The following is a 21,902-nucleotide window of genomic DNA, read 5'->3' on the forward strand; positions in this document are numbered from 1 at the left end:
AAATATGTCAGGTAATTGTGTATCCCTTTTGCTTTCGCAGCTATTAATCAGCTAAGTATGTCAGGTAAGTGTATACACGTTTTGCTTTCACAGCTGTTAATCAGGTAAGTACTATATGTCAGGTAAGTGTATACATGTTTTGCTTTCACAGCTATTAATCAGGTAATAGGTCAGGTAAGTGTGTACCCATTTTGCTTTCACAGCTATTCATCAGGTAAGTGTGCCAGGTAAGTGTATATGTGTTTTGCTTTCACAGCTATTAATCAGGTAAGTACTGTATGGCAGGTAAGTGTGTACCCGTTTTGCTTTCACAGCTATTCATCAGGTAAGTATCTCAGGTAAGTGGATACGCATTTTGCTTTCACAGCTATTCATCAGGTAAGTATCTCAGGTAAGTGGATACGCATTTTGCTTACACAGCTATTAATCAGGTAAGTATGTCAGGTAAGTGTGTACCTCTTTTGCTTTCACAGCTATTAATCAGGTAAGTATGTCAGCTAAGTCTATTTACATTTTGCTTTCACAGCTATTAATCAGGTAAGTGTGTCAGGTAAGTGTGTACCCGTTTTGCTTTCACAGCTATTCATCAGGTAAGTGTGTCAGGTAAGTGTATACGCGTTTCGCTTTCACAGCTATTAATAAAGTAAGTATGTCAGGTAAGTGTATACGCGTTTTGCCTTCACAGCTATTAATCAGGTAAGTATTTCAGGTAAGTGTACCCATTTGCTTTCACAGATATTCATCAGGTAAGTTTATCAGGTAAATGTATATGTGTTTTGCCTACACAGCTATTAATCAGGTAAATTTATCAGGTAAATCTATACGCGTTTTGCCTTCACAGCTATTAATCAGGTAAGTATGTCAGGTAAGTGTACCCATTTTGCTTTCACAGCTATTAATCAGGTAAGTGTATACACGTTTTGCTTTCACAGCTAGAAATCAGGTAAGTATGTCAGGTAAGTGTATACTTGTTTTGCTTTCACAGCTATTAGGTAAGTATATCAGGTAAGTGTATACACGTTTTGCTTTCACAGCTATTAATCAGGTAAGTACTGTATGGCAGGTAAGTGTATACCCGTTTTGCTTTCACAGCTTTTCATCAGGTAAGTATGTCAGGTAAGTGGATACGCATTTTGCTTTCACAGCTATTAATCAGGTAAGTATTTCAGGTAAGTATGTACCCATTTTGCTTTCACAGCTATTCATCAGGTAAGTATGTCAGGTAAGTGTATACATGTTTTGCTTCCACAGCTATTCATCAGATTAGTATGGCAGGTAAGTGTATACCCGTTTTGCTTTCACAGCTATTCATCAGGTAAGTATTTCAGGTAAGTGTGTACCCATTTTGCTTTCACAGCTATTCATCAAGTAAGTATGTCAGGTAAGTGTGTACCCATTTTGCTTTCACAGCTTTTCATCAAGTAAGTATGTCAGGTAAGTGTATACGTGTTTTCCTTTAACAGCTATTTATCAGGTAAGTATGTCTGGTAAGTCTGCCCATTTTGCTTTCACAGCTATTAATCAGTTGAGTATGTCAGGTAAGTGTGTACCCATTTTGCTTTCACAGCTATTAATCAGGTAAGTATGTCAGGTAAGCGTGTACCTATTTTGCTGTCACAGCTATTGATCAGGTAAGTATGTTTGGTAAGTCTGCCCATTTTGCTTTCACAGCTATTAATCAGTTGAGTATGACAGGTAAGTGTATACCCCTTTTGCTTTCACAGCTATTAATCAGGAAAGTATGTCAGGTAAGTGTGTACCCATTTTGCTTTCACAGCTATTAATCATGTAAGTATGTCTGGTAAGTCTATGCTCATTTTGCTTTCACAACTATTAATCAAGTAAGTATGTTAGGTATGTCTATACCCATTTTGCTTTCACAGCTATTAATCAAGTAAGTATGGTAGGTTAGGGTTAGGGACTCACTGGGCCTGTGCCCGGTTGGCCCGTTCTGTAATCCATCAATGAATGGGCGGTGTTTCTCCATGGAGCTTATGCCAAAGTTTCCATCATGCTTCGCTTCTGAATAAAGTTTTCATTTGATCATTCAACCTAGTCTCTTCTGATTGAAGTTCCATATAAGAGACAAGGAAGGGCTGGTAAGCAAATGTTTCCAAAGTATTACATGGTAATTATTCAGTAAAAATTGCACAATTACTGCATTCATGTAGTACTGTTATCATGATAATAATTACAGTATATAGGACAGATAATAATCAGAAGTTATCACAAAACATTTAACTGAGAAAATCAGGAACACTTTAGTCACAAGATAAAACCAATTATTACAACAAATGGTGATATAGTTATGTTTGGCGATTATGGCTCTGCTCTAGCAGTGCCCTGCTTACCCAGCAAGCATGCTGAAGGTATAGCAGGGGCGCCATGCAAATCCCCCCATGGGAGTAGACAGAGCAGAGCCAGAGCAGCAACACTCAGCAGTGTTGACACTTTAAGAGCCACAGTGGGCTCAACTGCGTAGACTATAACAGGTGGCGGCTGGGGAGGTGGAGGTAAAGCTTTACCGAGCAGGAGAGTGTACAGTATTTGAGAAGCAAGAATCAGTGTAGGGGGAGGCCATTTAAATCAGTCATTCCCAAAGACTGAGTCATTTTATTTGGGTCGCCAAATAAATTTGCAGAATTTCTTCCATAGTCTTTTATTTAAGATTTATATCTGCAGTACACCTTTGAGCCACATGAGGGAGCTCGTTGGTATTTCTACCACACTCACGGTTTCCGCCAGATTCTGCAGCCAGCCACAAGAAATGGATGCTTGGCTAATAAAAAAGAAAGGCCCAGCTAAAGACCAGACTACAGCTAACGTTAGCCAAACTACCGTCTGTGAGGGAAGCCAGCATGAGGATGGACGTGAACCGACCCCTGCTACCGGTCACATTCAACCCGCTGATGACAGAAATAGACTGAACGCTGCACCCTATATGCGCGTTGCGCTCTCCTCTTGTACACCAGACTGGAATGCAATACTAAAAAGCAAGCAGGCCCACCTATCACATTAGCAAGGTAAATAGCACATAATGGGCCTAATGAGATTTGACGTGGAATAGACCTGATGTGGTTAACGAATTGATTGTTGACTGTTCGAATTGATTGATTGACTGTTTGATAACAATAGCTGCACTTAAACACAAGCCTACTTGTTCTGATAATAGGCATGAGCATTTCAAAAAACTTTCAACAAGAAGTATGTTTTTGATAGTACTGAATGTTCGTATTGTTCTGATAATTGTACTTAACATTGAATCTAATATGAAAGGCTAGCGTACATTCTGTTTGTTTTACTGATGAGAGGAAAAAAACGAGAGTCTGTTAACTCCGCCTAAATGCACTTATTTTGTCTCATTTATAAAGTTAAAATGTGTATATTGTTTTACTGATAAGAGGAAATAAAAACAATGAGATAGCCTGTTAACTCTGCCTAAATGCATTTGTTTGGTCTCATTTATGAAGTATTTAACATGTGTATATGTTTTCAATAACACGTGCATAAAACAAAGTTGTGATTTATCAAATGTATATCTCTTCGAAATGGCTGATTTACCTATTCAAGATAATATAAGGTGATGGCAGTAAAAATGGTCAGGAACGTTCATTTATGCACAAATTCGCTCTTCTCACGATTTATAGATAAGGCCTATTGTGAATTGGGTCACGATGGTTTGTCATTTTTAAAAAGTGGGTCCCCAGAAAAAAAGTTTGGGAAACACTGATTTAAATAGACCGCCTTGTTATGAGAATGGATTATGATTGGTGTGTGTGGCGATCAGCTGGTAGATGACTAGCAACGTGTGACTTCCGTGTCCTGCCTGAACTAACGTGATGCTTCATTACTTTTTGTTAATTTCTATGTAATTACATAGTTATTACCCGGTAATTTGTGCACAGTAATGTAAAGTGCTACCCACAAGGTACTTTGACATATACTAACACAAAATAAACACTAAACTCATAACAACATTGTATACATCAGTATAGATCACATATTACTGTTGTGTTATAGTTCAGAATAGCTGTCATCAGTCCTGCCAGATACAGACATCAGCCCACATTTGTGGGTAGTGGTGGCCTAAAGGTTAGAGAAGCGAGCTTGTGACCGGAAGGTCGTCGGTTCAATCCCCCAGACCGGCAGGATAAATCTGGGTGGGGAAAAGTGAAAAGCAGCGCTTGCCCCTCCCTCATTACCATCACTGAGGTGCCCTTGAGCAAGGCCCTTAACCCCAACCGCTCCAGTGGAGCTGCTCAGTGGCCAGCAGATCAGACTGTGGTTGTACTGGTCAGCTTCCAGGTGTGAATGTGTTACTGAATTACTGAAAAAGAGAGCATTGCTCTCAGTGAAACTCCCCCAGAATAAATAAAGATGAAAAAAAAAAAAAAAACATAAGGCAAATAAGGGAGACGGTATTCTGTCTAAGAACATCTCTCTTCCAACATTCAGAGAGAAATTATTCAAAAATACTCCATGAATAGTTATTCAATCCTGCTGTTGTTAAATGTCTTAAACCCTGCCAGCCCTTGGATTAAACTCAAGGATGCCGTGTGCAGTGTGTCCTTGTAACTGGTGATCAAGCAGGGCTATCATATTTACACCACAATTTGATTTGCTTAAGTTTCTTAGTGAATAACATGGAAACTTTGTCAATTAGCTTGACCACCTGAGGAACAAAGAGCTGCATAGTCAGCCCACACAACACAACCTTCATGAATCCAACAACAGATTTAAAGGAGGGGTATCATTTTTTCAGCAATTTTATATAATTACCTGGTGTCTATAAAATACATCTGTGAAGTTTTTTTCAGTAAAAAAAGTTTAGTTATAGCTTTAGCTATTCACTTCCTAGTGTTTGTTTCCCACCTACAAGAAAACAGGTCGTTTTACATAAGCAGCTTCTTATGCTAATGAGCTACTGCTCTGATTGGCTGGCCATTCTGGAAGGCCCGCCCTCCGTAGCGCTGATTGGTCGATCTCAGACAGTCCAGGGTCTACATAGAAACTGGAGCAAAATCTGACTGGCTTGTACAAGGGGGCGTGTTTTATAGTTAGTGACTGTGGGGAAATGCCATAGTAACATGATTCAATTTTTTTACTGTGATTACTTCACACCTCCAAGTACCAAAATCACCAGAAATACTAAGAATTGCCACATCCTAGGATACCCCCCCTTTAAAGGCCCAATGTCATCTAAACACTAAACTGATTATAGCAGAGCACCAAATTAATATGTTGCCTGACAAGCTTGGAATTGACAGACAGTGAGAAATCAGAGACAGACAAAGCAAGAAATCAGTAAAACACAGTAAAATAAGAATATAAGCACTCTTGATGTTTCTCTTTTGTTTGAGTATCTGTTATTAAATGAAGAGTTTCTGACCTGAAAAAATGGCCTTGCTGTGGCCCTGGTGGAGACAGAGCAGGTTGATGAGCAGGAAAGTACCGACGGGTGACCGCATAACCTGCATGGTTCCTAATGTCGCAGCATGCCTCTCAGGAAGCTTTATTAATAATCCTGGGACAGAGACATAGGGTAAACATTTGTTAAATCATGACGTATTAAGATACCAAGTACAGTTGAAATGTGGGTTGAAGCTGAGAAATACTTGAGGAATGCGATGATCACCATACATTGTGCTCCAAAGTTATACAGACAGCAGCATACTTTTAAAGAATTGACTTTCAGCTTCAGTTTCAGGTTATTTTCAGCCACTTCCGTATGACAATATTAAGATCCATGGCACTCTTTGTCCGTGGTTTTCCATTTCAGGGTGCACAAAAGTATTTGGAGAGTTAAAGATTTTATTCATAAAGTAGTCATTTCTACTTTATTGAATTATTTAACTATCCATCAGATATGGCTAGAAATTACTGTCAAATTACAGATGACAGTCTGAAGTTTAACTTCATAATCACTGTTTATTGTATCATTCCACAGTGGGCATAAAAGTATGAAGCCAAAATAACAAAAAATATATTATTGTGCCCTCTGTACTCACTGTACATCTGTACAAACCAATTTATAGACTCAACAGTATTACCTCACATCATATGAGCATAATTAGTGCACTATAATGGGATGCATATTGTTTTCTGTAGTTATTTTCTGAAACCCTTTAATAAAGAAAAATCATACAAACTCCCGGTGCACCACCTACAGTCTGACTCCATGATGTTCTAGGCCCCGCCATAGAGAGGCACTGTCTGAAAATCCACTACAAAAACAAGAGGCAGACAGATGGGCTTTCCTGTGAAGCCCACCCAACACACAGCCATCGGAACATTCTAAATCTGTCCATTTCAGTCCGATCCAATCCATGCACAGGGAGGAAATTCAGATTAGTATGAGTTCAATGTCACTTTTCCTACTGTATCTTAACACACGAGTGAGCTTCTGTAGGCCTATGTTATCCTTGCTGGCTGTGTGTGTGTGTGTGCGTGTTTGTGTGTGTACATGCTTGTGTGCATGAATACATAAAGTAAGTGCACCATCTACATTTTATGTATTCAAACAAGTAGACACTCATCATACAAACATGCTTACATTTTACTGGCAAACATCCAAACTTGACCTCCCACTCTACCCCCAACACACACACACACACACACCAGCTTCCTCGCTCGCAAGTGGGCATCATGATGAGTCGCAGTGACAACGCCAGGCGGTGGGAGAGAAATACGCAGTCAGTTCTACTGATCAGCCATCTGTGGTACAAATGGCTCGCAACTCATCCCGGTTGTCTCATGGACAGCCAGATTCCTGGGATGTCTTGGCACCCTGTGGCCAATGAGTCCATGCCTGACTTTAATTGGTGTTCTGTAAAATGCACACAAACAGCCAATGTTAAAACCATGCCAAAACGTGTGCAAAACGTGCATGAACTGTGCAAAAAGTGATGAGAGGGGAAGAGGGTGCATAATAGTGTATAATCCACCGATGTTTTCTTTTTTACAGTTTTACGATTTTTTTTAAGATACATTCTAGTAATACGATCCCATTGTTGATTTTTTTCTGTTTGCTATGGGAGAAGGATAGATTATATTCATTTGGTGTGTAAATGCTATTGAGGGATAGACATGTGTAACATGGTCTGCAACTCCCAACAAAATGGTCCACCACTTGAAATGGAATTTCAATATTTATTTATTTTGCTATGTCTTCCGGAATGCGGAAGCATTGCTCTGCAAAATAAATAAATATTTAAATTCCATAAGTGGTGGACAAGTTGACTTTACCCTAGGACCAGCACCCCAACCTATCAATTTAAGAAAGGCTGCTAGTAGTGCCAGCAGTTCACTTCTAACTATTGAATATGTGATGAGGTATGAACAGTTTGATCTCATTGCTCAGTATATTCACAAAAGATAGATGATTTATGGCAAGCATGGAAGCATGGACTGAAGATTTATACTTCTTATATTTATTTTTTTTGGCTGAGACCAATCCAATACAGATTTATTAAGAAGCAGTTTGTTTCAGAATCTATGACAGCTAACAATAATAATATTCCATAGTGAGTGTTACTTTCATACCAACAGTCAGAGCAGGATTTCCATCTCATATTGAAATCTGATGTTGTTATAAAACTCTTCACATGGATATATTACTAATCTAATGGGCGAGGAAGATTACATTTTGTAGAGCGCTGAATATTGAATGTGGGTGATAATAATGCTGCATTGTTTAGATTTATCTTTCAAATCTTATAGGGACAACAGACTTCACAGAAAATGAGAATGCAGGAAAGCGGGTGTATTTGGAAAAAAATGAAAAATGAAAGTTAATAAATCCAAGTCATAATTTGGAAATTATGCCGGTGGGGGAAAGAAGATATGAGAGAAACAGGAGTGTACCTAAACTGTATGCGTAATATGCAGATTATTCATTTCAAATGGGAAAATGAAAATTTCATGGTAAGATAAGTAAAATCTAAAATGAAGAGACTGATAGCAGGATGGTTATAGTGAAAACAACGGGAAACCAGGTGAGAGCTGCAGTGTGCAGAGATTAGCAGTATGTGTGGTCAGCACAAAACTACAGTATAGTACTCTTTTGTGCCTCGTAGAGTTGCTGAAAAACGCATGACTAGGAATGGGAATAGAAGAAGAGAAAAGGGGAGGAGAGGAGATGAGAGAAGAGGAGGAGAGGAGAGGAAAGAAGGGGAGAGGAGAAGAGGGGAGGAGGAGAGGAGATGAGAGAAGAGTGGAAAAGAGGAGAGGGGAGGAGAGGAGACGAGAGGAGGAGAGGAATTTGCTGTATAGCGTTTGTGTAGACAGCACAGTTTGGGGCATGCAGGTGTGAGCTGCATGCTAAGTTTAAGTTCAGGGACGCAATTGCCCAGACAATTGACAGGTGTGAATGAAACATTTCACTTTAGCAGCACATTAGTCCTGTTGCTCATTAGGATAATGGAAGTAACCTGCACCCACACAGTGAATACATCACACTCTGCGTCATAGAGATGCTGTCCTTAAGACACTACACACATGTCGGCATGCTTATATACAGGCACACACACAAACACACAGTTGCCCATAATAAAAAGAGAGACAATAAAATCTTGGTTACACTGTTCTGTATACCAACTCTATGCTAATGGAGAGAGAGTTTGCAGATGGGACTGAGATGGGACTGCTGACTTTCCTTCCCTCTACCTGTCTCATGACAACGGGAAGTATCGCCTCTTACCATCTAACATATTGTAAAAGAGAGCAGGAGCTCATATCACATAGGAAGCCTCGGAGCGTGAACAGAATCAGCTTTCACCTCCACTGTTCCCTTTGCTGTCTCTTATACTGCCCCCCCCCCCCCCCCTCCCCCCCATATCTCCTTAGCTCCATCTCTTGTAGAGGCAGATACATGCAATGCAATATACAGTGTGTAATACATGTTACACTATGATACGGTCAAGATCCCAGGATTTAGCGGTAACAAAACAATACTATACCTTCACATACTCAATGGAAGTGAAAGCAGATACAGCTCAACACACCTGTAGCATTTGCAGAAATACAGCTCCAACCCATCCACTGTGTTTCCCCATAAAACCTGTTAACCTATATTATTCTGCTTTCTAAGATAGTTATTTTCACATGATAGCATTGGTGCTAAACATTTACAGCACCTTTAATCATGTTGATGGATATTCCCACTTTCAAAAGGGACTGTAACTCAATGTAAATGCAACATAGTATTGTGTATTTTTTTTTCTGTACATGGTCATGTTTTAGGTCATATTTATTTTAATTTGTGTGTGTCTTCATGCTTGTGGTAGATTAGGGTGTGATGGCTATTCATCAGCTCTGTGGTGACAGCACCAAGGGGCTGAGTGAAAGCAGGGGGTACACACAGGAAGTGTGTTTCACTGGCTATTTTCTGCACAGGAACTGGAGTCTAAATCAGTGCCACAGTGGGAGGTATCTGGAAGGAGAAGCTTGTGTTATTGAGCCTCCACTGGAAAATAAAAGGCAAAGTCACATATCTGATGTGCACACAACACACACATACACACATAGATGCTACCAGCATATATTGCTGTCAATTAAGTGAAGTCATATATCACATGCTTTAACATAAGAGCCCATTACACCTCAGACGAGGCTCACTGTCACCTCATATAAGACTGAAGAGTTCTTACCAAACATTAAATAACCTGACTGTGAGACCTGAGGCAGTATCAGTGAGGAATGGATCTGTCTTTTGGAGAAATGGATGGGGAGACAAATGTAGGCTTTCATCACTGCCACTCTTGTGCATTAAGGGAGCCAACAGAGCAAGACAGAGAATATTAAGGATATGAGAAGCAATGGAGTGTGTCTGGGGCTCTGTCAGGGCTTATAATAAGAAGTCATAGAAGGCTGAGTAGACATTGTGAATGAGAAAAGCTAGCCCGAGGAGCTGCAGATGATCTGATGGACTGGCCAGCTGGGGGAATGACATTTGATCCCTGTAGGTGACTCTCAAATGTCGAGCAAGTAGATGATATGACTTGACCATACACAACCAAACACACCTGGCTGTTACCTAGGTTTGAACTTTCCATCCACAAATAATGTCCCCAAAGTGTTTTTTCAATAGGGTGTAATAAAAAAACAGTATCTAATAAACTTTGGTTTGCATGGGGAATTATTTAGTTGAGTGATTCTGCAGCTTTTGAGTGGACTCATTCACAATATGAACCATAGAATTTCTTCTCACTCTTATTTAACCAGGCAAGTCAATTAAGGACAAATTCCAATTTACAGTGACAGCCTGGCAAAAGACAAAAGGCCGTTTGATGAAGAATTGGGGTAAAGGGAAAAAAAACAGGGAGAAAGGACAAGAAGGCTAGCAGTGTGCAGATGGACAACAGATAACACAATAAAAGCAGTAATGTTGAAAAAGACAGTAAAGTACCATAAACTGGACGGACACACATAATGACTTGGAGAAATCAAGTAAGCAAGCAACACCAAATAATACCAGCAACACCAAGGACATGACTAAAAGCAATTAAAACATGCAACAAAATGTATGGCAACAATTAGTGTAGTCAGTTGCATGTGTGCCTCTAAATGTCTGTGATAGAGTCCTTGAAGGCAGAGAGAGATGAAGTTGTCAAATTTCACCTCCTAAATATAGTGAAACGAATGATAGTACAGCTAAATAAACAAAATCCGCCAGATTACATGATCATCTTAGAGATGAGTTTGGATTTGCTTGAATGTGTGAGGTGACAGAAAGGATAACATTATGACAACTGTTACTTGAACACATCTGCAGCTAAAAACCTTCAGTGGTTTTCAAAACATTTTCAAAACCAGAAGCCAGAGGACAAAACAAGAACAAAAAAGCAATATATATTTTTTTACAGTCTATGGAGAGAGACCATGGAGAGAGAACCCCAAAGATCTTTGATTTTGTAGAAATGAGAACTGTGGAGTAAGAATTTACCCCATTATTTCTTGATTTAATATATTGCATTGGGTATATATTATGTTGCATATAATATAATACCTGATCATTCTGTGAAATACACTCAATTGTTAAATTATCTTCAGTCAATGTAGATATAGGGGAGGAAACAGGTTAAAGAATTAGAGGTATACTCTGTCATCAGATTATTGCTTGTTTATTATTACTTCCTCATTCATCATCATCTTAGAATACATATAGCCCTCACTATGCTCTGTGCACCCACAATTCAGCAATAATGCTAAGCAACTTTCAGCACCACAGCACCTGGACAGCACCTGGTCCTGTATAGCTCAGTGGGTAGAGCATGGCTACAGGTTAAAGTATTAAATTCCCTCTGAAGCCACCTATGCTAAAAAATATATGCACTCATGGTACTGCAAGGAAGATAAAAGTGTCCAGCAAATGTCATATGTTATATGTCATATGTCAAGCCACAGACTGCAATAGCACTGCATAGCAAACCTGTTTGTCTATTCTGTACATAGGCTTTGCCAAAGCCTACAGTGTCTCACATTAGCACATAGTTTAATTTAAGTATTACCTAAACAAGTTCCCCAGCCATGGCATAGGCTATGCTGTGATTTAACCTGAATATAATAGCAAGGGGAGCACATGGATGGCCACTGGTGTCATTTGGGTTTAATATCATACCTCTTGAACAGCTGTCAAATTGTAATAAGCATTATTTTCTCAACTAACTCTTCAACCTTCACTGTTACAATAAAACCACCAGGACTATCCATGTGTTCTATTCATCTTTCATTCACACAGATTTGTCAAAAACACTTCCACTCGAAAGTACAGTAAATCATTTTCATAAAGGATACTAAGTAAGCCTCACTAACACAAGTGACTAAAACTTTACAGCTCACCCCATTAGATTGTTCCTCCGATGAGTATAATTCCTCCATTCTCTCTGGTAAAGGCAAATCTCTGCCAGTGTGTTTTCTGAGCCAGCCAAGTACTTGTGCATGAACAATGAAAGCAGAAAGAGAAAGAAAAAAGAACAATACAACATGGACCTGTAAAAAAAAAAAAATCAAAAGAAGGCGCCCATGCCAGCGGGGAAGCCTAAATAATCCGTCTGTGATCCAGGAGACGCGATCAGATGGACCGCATACAAATCACCAAGCCTACCTCTGCAGCAGCCTAGTTCCAATATCCTCGGGGTCCTAAGGCTGCGCTCACACAATTTGCTCTCACAGATGAAACTTGACACCTCATACTCTCAAGGACATTGAACAATAGTGAACTTCAATAACAGAATTATCATTTGAATCTGTTTTTTTAACTATCACTTTATTTTTTGAGACTATCATCAATTTATATTCCAACCAATTTTTCTCATTGATTCCTTTTTCATTCATCATGGTCATTACAATGTAAGATCCATTGACAAATTATCCTGAATGCTTTCATTAAAGATAAGTTTAATGATTAAAGCAAATGCATTTATGTAAATTATAGAATATGGGTGTATTTGTGTGTGTCCATGTATGGAAGATAGCAACTATATAGCAACATTTCTCAAGCCTCTGTTATCTATTACAACATAAAATGGGTTTTACACCACTGGCTCCAGTCCAGCTTGAATCCATGGGTGGTATGGTGATGGAGGTGGTGGTAGTGGGTGGACGAGGCGTTCATATCTTGTCTGTTTCCATAGCAAACAGCAAACAAGTTATTTCTCTTTCCATCTGTATCACTACCATCAGTAACCCCGCCATTGAGAACAAGATGACACGATGACGCATTCGTTCACAGGGGTCATGCTGAGCGAAAAACGCTAGTTGAGTGATATCGCAGGGGGTTTTACTCATTCATTTTCTTTACCCGCTTTATTCCTATTCAGGGTCATGGGGGGCTGGAGACAATCCCAGCATGCATTGGGCAGAGGGCAGGGGAACATCCTGGACAGGTCATCAGTCCATGATAACCACTTTCCTGCCCCTGCAATGGGTTTATTTGTTGTCAACCCATGTGTCTCCCATGCTTCGGTGTAATTTTAGGATCATATCTCAGTTTACCTGTAAACACATTGGATGAATGGTCAAAATATTTTCCAACAATTGACTTTAGATTTTTTCTTTTTAATCGAACAACAATGTCCACAATGACCGATGAATGCGACCTCTCCTGTGTAATGATGTGTGTAACAAATGGAAAATTGATCCACAACATCGTCAGCGGTCATTTAATCTATTCACCTTACCACATGCAGCAATGTATGCCAAACACACAAGCGTTTTGTCTAGGTATTGTTTTGTATTCAGATTCAGTCTGGTCAGTCAAATAATAGAGCTTTAGGTTCATTACTGCTGTCATGAGAGGCAAGACAGAATACAACAAGCCTGTCTCCCTGTCTCCTAACTCATGCCTCTTGTGTTGTGGGTTTATTTTACGGAAAAACCGATCCATGTTCAGGCATATTAAGCTCTAGACTGGGAATGTCTGTCCTTGACACCAACTCAGAGGCATTTAATGCAAGCGTGAGATCCCTGCATTAAGATACATACTGTAAATCCAAATACACAGAGGTTAACAACACTTATAAACAGATAAATTAAAGGTGAAAACACAGTTATTTGGCTTTATCTATTATTATTATTATATCAGAAAAATGAAAAACAATGAAACAAATTAAAGCAATTCTCTCTTGCATACAGCTGTGGGATCTTTTAGGATGCTAGCTCTTGGAAAGGCACAGTTTTGGGTACACAACAATTTTCTTTTCAATTGCACCCTCTTATCAAAATCCTCCATCTAACTCATCAGTGTGCTTTTGAATTAACTTGATCAATATCATGATCATCTATCATGCTGGCAGCAGTAGACTTGTGGGTTTGACATTGGAGAGATAATCATCCCAAGAGGAAACTATGTCCTTTCTAGCAAGATATTATTTAGCATTGGTGTGATCCAGATCATATGTTTTGAGCCTTGCTCTTGAACTTGTTATCTCCACCGATGAGGTCTTTGCCCCTGTTAGTTAGTTTGTTTGTCTGTCTGTCAGCGGGATATCTGAAAAATGTATGGACAGATTTCAATGGAATTTGGTGGACAGATTGGCCTTGAGCCAAGAAACAATTTATTCGATTTTGATGATTATGTCATCTTAATGTCTCTGTCACTTTGGGAAATGTTCATCTTTTATTGTTTCTTGCACAGTTATATATACAGTATATCTCTATATAAAAAAAATGTTTTTAGCCATAACTATGAAACTGACAGAGATAGAGACTTGATTCCAAATCTTAAGGGGATGTTTGCAGCGTCAAGAAATCAATTTAACTTTTAAGTGACAGGAAATACAGTATGTCTATTGGTGTGACAGCAATTGTTCAGCATTGGTGGAGGTTTGTGCTTAGAGTGCCTTCTCAGTTGTTGTTTTTTTCTCATGCTATGCCCTTCTTGCTTACAAAGCGTATACCAGGTATTTCCCATGTATCTATACAGGTAGTGAACAAACTAAAGGAGACACCTAACATTGTATGAATATCAAGTACCTAATAAAGAGGAAGGCCACCCTTTTCCTTCAGAACTGCTTCAGTCCTCCTTGGATTGCTCTCATACAAGTCCTGAATTGTGTGTTGTTGGATATTGGCAGAAAAGCAGAAAATCCTCCAGTTGTTTGAGGGATGAAGGAGGTGAAAATGTTCTTCACACTCTGCGCTCCAGAACTTCCTCTAAAGTTTTAACAATGTTTAGATCTGATGATCGCCATGGAAGAAATTTGACTTCATCCTGGTGTTCATGAAACCACTCTTTTTTGGTATAGGGGCATTATCATCCTGGGATATGGGAACATCATGAAGGAACAGTGTTTGCACCACTCAGTGTACCTAGTCCTGTAAAATGGCATCATGTTTTGGGGTATTATACGACCATACAGAGCAATCATGATGACTCCCTGGCTGCCTTTACCATGACAGATCCATAGCAATGTTGTGAAAGACAACTCATCAGACAATATTACCTTTTTCCATTGCTCAGTGGTTCAGGTTTTGTGCTCCTAACACCAGGTTAGGTGTCTTTGTATGTTGGCTTTGGATAAAGTGATTTCAAAATGGCAGCCCTGCCATAAATAAGTGCTTTGTGAAGCTCACGATGTACAGTTTTTGTTGAGACAGTTGATTCATTTCGGTGGTAATTTTTTATATATTTATGTATATGTATGTATGTATGTATGTATGTATGTATGTATGTATGTATACAGTATATATACAGTAAATATACTATAGATTGATAGTATATATGTACCACCACATATATTTCATTTGGTGTTGTACACTCCCAGTAGGTCCATCTCATGAATCTCAAACACTCATATTTTAGGTGCAGGATGGTCTCTGATTATAATACTCAAGCATAGTGTGGAATAAATAGTTGGCAATTACACACTGAGTCCAGTTTCTGAGGCTTCAGAGAAAAGATGAATCATCCTCCCTCCATAATGCCTCAAAATATAGATGGTGCACTTTGGTGTGATGGTGTGTCTGCTAATTTAGCCACTGGACTCCACAGTAGCATTTGCAGAGGAAGTAACTGATTGTCCTGATTGACTTAACAATATGAGCATTTCATTTTTCTTTGAGAGCCATCCATCTGGATCTGAATCTAGAGGCTTGCTTGCCACAGCCAGGTGGCTGCCATTTTGTTCGCAACTATGTGGAAAGTTGGCTTTGGTCATTAGCAACTATCAGCCAGATAGTCTCAAACACTAGCCAATTACACACAGGCAACACAAGAAATATAAATGTATTTTGTACATGTATGTCAGCCTAATATTCAGTCAAGCAGAATTAGTACAAAGAAAGAAGACAAAGTTAAACTTCCATTCAGTATTCTGAGTTCTAACCATGTGGATATGCATATTGGGTTGTTTTAAAGGCTGGGGAACGCAACATGTGCTAAAAAGGGCTATCTGGAATTACTGTCAGTCCCACTGGCTTGGCCACATGTCAGTGACTGGAGGGAAGACCCCTTTTGTATACCAAGGAACACCCTGAAAGCCAGACTTACTGGGGTAGATAGGGAGCTTGTATAAGTCAGGCTTTGAGTTACAGAACAAGTGGAGTTGCTTGTTAAAGCCCCAGTGTGTGACTGCAGTATGGCACCCTCTGGTGAAACACTATCACCCCAGTAATGGCTTAGTTTATACTGATTTATTGAACTGAATATATTTTTCACTCTGAAATGTATTGTCTGACCACCACATTCACGCTGTGAGCAACACGATCAACAAGTCACTTTATCTCCATTCATTTCATATTGAGTGACAAAGGAAACTAGACCCATGTGTGGACACACAGTCAACAACCTTGTCAGCCAAGAAAAGTTGGCATCTATTATTTGCCATTTTGTTCCTACTGTATTATTAATTTTGCCCCAAAATAATGGTTTTCATTATTTCATGTATACAATTTTCATGGTCAGATACTCTATATCATGTGTCAAAGAAAAAAAAAAAAACCCTGGTACAATGGCTGTAAGCTGTTACAGAGAACAAACAATTGAATAATAAGAGCCCTGGTCAACTATGGCCCATAAAGGATCTGATGAATCCACATCAGACTGCCACTTTGGATAAGGACAAACATTGTTTCATCAATATGGGGATGACTCATACAGCAAATTCTGCTGCAGATCCCTTCCACAGAAAAACCTTACATCAAAACTCCTTAGTTCTCCAGCAAAAAGCATTACCAGTCGAAGAGTGAGTGTATTTTCTCCTTTACAAAATGTAAATTCATTACTATTTTTTTTTTTTTTTTTTGGACAGCCATGAAGTGGAGGAGTCAGTCATTGCTGGGGCAAATGAGTCTTTACATAAAACTATAAAATAAAACATTAGATCTTCATTCTGTGATTTGAGATTGCAACATGATAACATGTTGCAACACAACTTCCAAAAAAACATGTAGAATTTGCAACTTCCAGCAAAATCGTCATGGTTCCCTCCTACAAGGCTAAACATAGAGCATGTTTAGTTCAGTTATTGATTGTTCCCAGCACTTTAGTATATCTTGAAATAGACCAGATTGCAACAGTCCACCTATAAAACCATTCCTAAAGAATTTCATTTCATTCATCATCCACAATCCAATTACCTCCTCAGGACAGAAATAGCATAATATACAAATAGCAATAAAGTAAATGTATATAGAGATCATCCCTGCATAATGACCTGTATATACAGTATATTACACAGATTTCATTTTCATGGTAAACGCAGAGCATGCTTAGTTCCTTTTATCGATTGTTCCCAGCTCATTAGTATGTCTTGCAGTATGTCGGTGTTCAGCCGTCCACCTATAGAATCTTTCCTAAAGAATCTCTTCCATTACTCACAATCCAATGAAACATGGTAGCAGTGAGCGCATAAGCTTTCATGGGAACCACTGTAAAGATGTTGGTAATGTTGTCGTTTTCCTGATGCTTCCTCTGTCAGATAACTAAAGAAAAGGATCTTGGGGGATGGGATCTGAGAAACCTGTTAACCCTCGGTGCTGGCCTCTCTTTTCTCTGTTGCATCCTTGCTCTTGCTCTATCTTTATCTTCATCTTTGTTTCTGTAGCTCTATGGTGAACCTGTCACATAGACTAATGGCCAGACCTGAGGTCCACTGAGGTCCAAGTGGGATTTATTTAACCTGGACACCTCATCCCCCTCACCAATTAATCATTAGTCCTATATCTTGATGAGGAAACAAATTCAATAAGATGGTGTGGGAATCCAGTTGAAAAAAAAAGTTTTCTTAAACAGATCTGAAGGAAATCCTGTAAATATAACCCATACTCTTCATCACTGGGCATAGTGCGTGTTAGATACAATATCAGTTATGTAGGAAATTAACAATAGCTGTCCAAAAATGTTGCATCTAAAACTTTTAGCTTTTTTTTTTTTTGCAAAACATCAAACATAACTGTAATTCCTCTCTTTCTGTCTCTCTCTCTCTCTCTCTTACACACAGACACACACACACACACACACACACACACACACACACACGTTTGAACTGTCATTTGCTTATATTTGACATGACCAATGGTTATATTACCATACATTTATATGGTAATATCTGAGACCGTCTCCCTCCCTCTCTTTTCTCTGCTTTGGTTAGGTTGACTGACACTTTAGAATCTACATGGGAAGCCAAACAAAGCTATTTTTATGGATGGACCATTATACAAGAGCTGCATGGGGTATCTGTGGGAATGCAATCCAGGTGTCATTGCCCCTTGGTAATCTCTCTCGTCTTCTGGAATTCATTTTCTCAGCGGCTTCACTTGAAAATGACATTCTGACACCATTTACATGGAAATCACTTTGCCTCTTTATCTCTGATAGCGGCCTGTGTGCAGACAGGACCTCTCAGAAGGCTAGACTATTAATGGGCATAAAAAAAGGAGGGAGGGAGAAAGAAAGAAAGAAAGAAAGAAAGAAGAGACAGAATGCATTAGTACACATGGAGGAGAGTGTAGATGCTGAAACTTGAGCTTTTCAGGGTTAAAGTCAAGGGTAGAGCAGTTGGAGAAGGGATGGAGGAGGGAATGAGATGTTGAGGGAAAGCATAATGTGGGAAAGTTCTATTCCTGCACTCATACATACTCTCTCTCTTTCACACACACACATGCACATAAACACACACACACACAAGACAGAGAGAGAGAGGGAAGTGAAGGGAAGAACACTTAGGGAAAAATATCACACAGCACCACCTATACATATTTAGGATTGACTATAAGTTCATCCAGAAAGTTTAGCATGGCAGTCACTGCACTGGTAGAAAAATCACAACGAACCTTTTATGCAATTTGGAAAAACCTCTCTAAATTCAATCCCCCATATACATTTTGAAAATACCTGTGTAATCCAGCCAATACTACTTTATGTCAGTGAAGTATGGGGCCCCTTACTAAAGTGTAATTACAAAAGCTGGGATAAAACCCCAACAGAGCAGCTCCATCTTGAATTCAGCAAGCACACCCTGCAGATCAGATGAAGCTTGTCGAGCCTCGCAGCGAGGGCAGAGCTTGGCAGAGTCCCACTGCTGCTCGCTATCGAGAAGACAGCTTGCAAATTCTGGTGTCACCTGGTCAAATCAGATCCAAACGCCTTACAACATGCAGCCTTTCAGTGTAATGGCTCCTGCCCAGAGAGTGACCCCTTACATCAACTGGCCCTGAAAAATAATGTGGATACAAACTACTCCCTAAATACAATGTTTAAACCCTACAGAAGGACAGAATCTGCTCCCAGTCAGGAAAAATAGAAATCCTTGTATAAGATACAAAGAGGTCAGAGATATCTACCTACCTACTATTATACACCAACATTTCATTTATTAACTGAGAAAGAAAAGCTCAAGGTGTTATTGGAAGAAAAGGAAAAAACTATCAATCTTGCTGCAAAGTTTGTGTCTAAATGTCACCAAATATGGGAGAAAATGTAAATATTAAGAATGATTTTCTATGCTCCCCCATCCCTCGCAATGTCCTGTATTGTTATACATTGGCTTCAATTATATTGAATGTGTAGAATTGCTTTTATATGCTACTATGCTTTTACACGCTATTGTTTATATGTGCAGAATCTGTAGAATTGTTTGTCTGTTATCTGTTATATATTTGACTTGATCCTTTGCAAAAGCTTTGGCAACATAGATCCTTTCTCTGTCATGCCAATAAAGAATTAGAGAGAGAGAGAGAGAGAGAGAGAGAGAGAGAGAGAGAGAGAGAGAGAGAGAGAGAGAGAGAGAGAGAGAGAGAGAGAGAAAGAGAGAGATGCACAGCTTTTCCCTGAGATGAGATGGGAAATCCACCTGCAAAGCACACGGCTGAGTACATGTTGAATGGAATTAACGTGGGTTCCTGGATTCTGCAGGAGTGCAATATAGAATATTGGAATACTGTGTTGCTTTCTCCTTTACACAGAGATAGGATTGGAAAGTGATAGAATTACATGCATAAAATCCACCATGCATGCACTTTAGCTAGTGGGAAGATTTAATATATCAACTACGTGTTGCAAACATTAATCATTTCTCTGTGGTGCTTATCACAAAGCAAATCAAAGATTTGAAAAGGTCTCTGGACTATTTTCATGGAACAAAGGCAATATTATTATTTCAGTGCAATCACAATGACTGCATCTCAAAAGCAAGGACTAGAAGGGCATGTGGGCATTGCATTTACACACATGCTCTTGTCTCTCCCATGTTAGAAACCGAATAAAAACTTGGTGTCAGAAAATCTATGTTATTTCAGTGTTTTATGTCCAGTATTCCTCTTTACTGGTTAATATACCCTGGTGCATCCAGTTTAAGGAGTTCTTTTTGGGGTTGCATGAAGCAGTTGGGGTATGATCTAAATTTAGGACCACTTGGCCACCAGGGTGCTTTCAGCATTACCAAGTTTCTAATGAACAGTGGCAGTCTCCCTCTCCTGTGATAATGCAGGTTTCTTCAAAGCTCCCGTGACACGAAATTCACTGGCATGCATTGGCAAAGCACACAGTCAACAACTGTTCAGCTGTTTCACAATGACAAAAGAGTTCTGTGGAATGGTAAATACAAAACAAAACTAAGGGAGGTAAATGCATTAAATCAAATGCATTCATTTTAGAGCTTGAGGAGGAAGACAGAGTCAAAATGTGTCTCTCCTAAGGGCATCGGCTATCTGATGACACTGATAATTACATCACCTCCAGTGGCTTCCTGCTCTGCCCTATGTGAGCGGTAAATGTTATGTTACTCAGTAGGCAGGTGAAGATAGTTTGACCTCTGTTATCTTTTTTGCTTCCGTCAATAAACCCATTACAAACGCTTGTGATACATGGAAACTGTTGATATTCAAAAAAGTCAATTGTATTTACTTTCTTCAGAAATGGCCTTGTGTAAATCAAGTTGAAACCGGTCAATTAGTTAAAAAAAAAATATTTCATAATCTATCTGATGATGAAAACAGAGTTAACTGAATTGTAAACTGAATTTCTATTCAAATTAGGGAATTAAAAAAATAGTTATATTTATTTTACTGGGTCAACACTGCCTCCATCTGGTATTGCTGTATCACTGCTTGATGAAGAGCTCCTGCAATACAGTCTGTGTGGGGAGGGGAGGGGTTGGGATCAATTCACTTTAAATTCTATGGTAACACTTTATAAGAAGGGTACACAAATAAATATTAATGAAATGTGAAATATACATGAATGCATGAATCAACATGAATCAATGCATGAAATAATAAGGAATTCATGAAGCTCAACATCAACAAATGAATGAGTCATACCTCATTCACCATTAGTTAGTGGTGGTGACTTACACCTTTGTACATAATGATTTGGCATTAATTGATGGTGTTAAATAACAGGTTTTATTAATAAATGAAATAATTGGGGGGACCATATGGGCTATAAACCCAGTTTACAAGGCACAAATGACAGACCAATCAGCTGACAGTGACATATGAATTTAATGACACAGGAATACAGATCCTGATTCCTCTCCTCTATTCTCCTAATACACAATGTCTGTGTGCCTGCACTGATCCACTTTACTGTTGCCGCACAACAGAAACTCTCTGCATATATTTGTGTGTGGCTGTAAGTGTGGTATACAGCTTCATTATATCTTACCGTGGGGATACACAACTGCAGACATCAATGGGCTCATCCACAAACATGTGCCTGATGAACAATAAGTTAACACGTGCACTTCATGGTGAGTTAATTATTTTGTGTCCCCTCAAAAAAGTCATGGAATTATACAAATTACTATATTCCCATAACTACAATAGAGAATAGCATACATACAATGTCCAGCAAATAGTGCTATAATAACAACCAAGAATAGCTAGCATGCACATACACACAATGTCCAGCAGATGGTGGTATTTTGCCAGAAGTGGCAAGGTGTACCATGCTGTGTCTTGAC

The sequence above is a fragment of the Centroberyx gerrardi genome, chromosome 11 (assembly GCF_048128805.1).
Source record: "Centroberyx gerrardi isolate f3 chromosome 11, fCenGer3.hap1.cur.20231027, whole genome shotgun sequence".
NCBI classification, from domain to species: Eukaryota; Metazoa; Chordata; class Actinopteri; order Beryciformes; family Berycidae; genus Centroberyx; species Centroberyx gerrardi.